Source organism: Rattus norvegicus, chromosome 5 (genome assembly GCF_036323735.1).
Source record: "Rattus norvegicus strain BN/NHsdMcwi chromosome 5, GRCr8, whole genome shotgun sequence".
Taxonomy (NCBI): Eukaryota; Metazoa; Chordata; class Mammalia; order Rodentia; family Muridae; genus Rattus; species Rattus norvegicus.
This window is the reverse complement of record NC_086023.1, coordinates 34,244,508-34,247,372: the sequence shown is the minus strand read 5'-3', so window position 1 is coordinate 34,247,372 and position 2,865 is coordinate 34,244,508. Positions and strand designations below refer to the sequence as shown.

Genomic DNA, 2,865 nt, shown 5'->3' with positions numbered 1-2,865 from the left:
AGAAAGAAAGAAAAAAAGAAAGAAAATCTTTTAATCTTTTCCTATTTTTTTGGTGTGATTGTGTGTGTGTGTGTGTGTGTGTGTGTGTGTGTGTGTGTGTGTGTGTGTATCCCCTCACATCTTTTGCCCTCTGTTGTGTTTTAAATGAGAATGGCCCCCAGGGTCGTGTATTTGAATACTTAGTCCTCAATGCATGAGCCTTTGAGGAATAATAAGGAGGTGTAACCTTGTTAGAGTTGGTGTGTCAGGAAGTGGGCTTTAAAGTTTCTCTCTTCTTGCCAACTGCAGATTGTTAAGGCCTAGGTAAACTATTAAGATCTAGATGGAATGTTGAGGCCTAAGAAAAATGTTAAGTCCTTAGGTAACTGTCACCTGGCTGGCCTACCATTATAAGGAAACCTTCTCATATGTTTCTGCTGTTACTAGGAAACTTTCTAATGCCAAGTTGACTACCTGTTCTGTTATGATTTGTGCCCTCAGAAACTAGCCATGCTAGAGGTCAGTAGTATTGCCTTGTAAACTTACCACAATAAACTTGGACCAGAACCAACCGTCCACCAGCACTTCCTATACCTGTGTATAAGCTTTTATGTTATTTGCTTTTATAAGCTGCCAATGGGATGGACCCCAGCATAAGATATATATATATATATATATATATATATATATATATATATATATATATATATGAAACGATTTAAAATAAGACTTCCATTTTGAGTAGTGGTCAAGTAAAGTTTAAGTTCCCAAGACCTACCTGGGAACTAACATCCTACATGGCAGAAAGAGGCATGTACATGGGTAGTTGACATCCTGGTTGGCAAGTTAATGCATGAATATTAGACAAGGCAAATCCCTTGCCACAGTTGAATTTTCTAACCAAGGGTAACAGGATAAATGTACAACATACATTCCTGAGGAAATCTCCTATCCCTAAATCCTGATTGACGGAATAACGTCACACAGATGATTGTAGATCTCAGGCTTTAAAAAGTCCTGTAGGACCTTAAATCAGGGTCATGGTTCAGCTCCTGAGCCTGATTAGTCTTAGGGTGTGGTGTTCAAGACACCATTCCTATTTGACTGAGATCGGTGTCTGAATGGTTTGTGTGGCAGTTCCCAGACCCCAGCAGGATCAGGATATAAAGCTCTCAGCTATTGCTTATTGCCATGCCTGTCTGCTTCCAACTATGATGATCTCAGACTAGCCCTCTGTATTAGTCATGGATCTTTAGAGTAGCAGAATATATATATATATATATATATATATATATATATATATATATATATATATATATATATATACCAAGGCTGGATAATCTTCGGTAGAAGCTGGAATCTTTTTTTTTTTTTTTAAGATTTATTTATTATGTATGAGTACACTGTGGCTGTCTTTAGACACACCAGAAGAGGGCATCAGATCTCACCACAGATGGTTGTGAACCACCATGTGGTTGCTGAGATTTGAACTCAGGACCTCTGGAAGAGCAGTCAGTGCTCTGAACTGCTGAGCCATCTCTCCAGCCGGATACTGGAATGTTGAAGTGAGGTATAATGCCTGTGAAGGAAGGAATGTACTTGCTAACAAAGACGAGGGCCAGCACACAAATAGCAAATGCTTCTTTCTTCCATGTTTTTATATAGACTTCCAGAAGATGGTGTGGCTCAGAATAAACGTGTATCCCCCTGATTCAAGATCCGGATCAAAGGCATGTATCTTTCTACCTCAAAGGTTGGGGCTAGAAGTGGAGTCACCCACTTCAAACCAAGCAAAATATTTCTTGTTTCTAGATTGTAGTTCATTCCAGATATAGCCAAGTTGACAACCAAGAATAACCTTCACACTCTAAAACTGTAAGTAAGACCCCAGTTAAATGCCTTCTGTTCTTTTTCTTTTTTTTTTTTTTTTTTTTTGGACTGGATTAACACACTTTAATGAGAACAGTTTCCTCAGGAAGTGCATCTGTGAGCTGAAGCCATGCTGCATCAGGACTTTGCTTCCTGCTCCACAGGATTCAGATGCTACTGACGAAGTCCCCAGGGCTGGACACGGTCTCTTCTGTGGGAAGTCCCTGTGGCAGCTTCAGGGGCTGGATGTTTATCAAGTGTTTAACCAGGTTCAGTTTTGCATTCACAGACGAGATGGTCTTGTGAATTTGAGGGCTGTATGTCTTCTGCAGTCCAAGAATCTTGATTGTATCTTTTTCTCAGTATGGACACCTCTTTGTACTTCTTATTCTTGTAACAATGGGCAATTTACAAGGGTTCTGGTGGTCATGATCTTTAGGTCTAGACTGAAACACTTTATCTGAAATTCTTGATCTGGTAAATTTGTGACGAATCCACTCTGTACTGAATCCACTCTGTCACCTTTCTTCACAGTCTGTATTCTGCTTGGAGGCCTCTGAAATACCAAGCATAGAATCCCAGCCATAGGTGTGGTAATTCTCTTCAGAGGCAGCCACTGCTGTGTTCACCCCGAATGTCCCCATAGATGAAAGGAGAAGAACGGAAGCCAAATGCCTTCTTTTCTAAGAGTTTCCTTGATCATGTGTCTTTTCACGGATATAGAACAGTAAGGAAGACACTCTTCTTTTTTCAACTCTTCCCTTCTAATTGGTTCCAGTTTTACTTCTACTTTCAAGTCTCATGCATACACACCCCACATGCACATATCTACACACACAATGCATAAGTACACATAAACACAAAACATGCACATATGTACAATATGTACACCTCTCTTCCTGCCACCCCCCCCCCACACACACAGTTGAGCATTCTTTCCTGCCAATCCCTTGACACACTCAAGGTGGTCTGATGACAGTTTGGTGAGTCTCTCAACTTCAGATTGTCAGGCGCTCT

At 40.4% G+C, this 2,865-nt stretch overlaps 1 pseudogene; it reads right to left on the bottom strand.

Moving 5' to 3' along the window:
• Positions 1 to 1,986: 1,986 nt before the first annotated feature.
• On the bottom strand, positions 1,987 to 2,434 carry Mrpl30-ps6 (mitochondrial ribosomal protein L30, pseudogene 6; annotated as a pseudogene).
• Between the last annotated feature and the right edge of the window lie 431 nt (positions 2,435 to 2,865).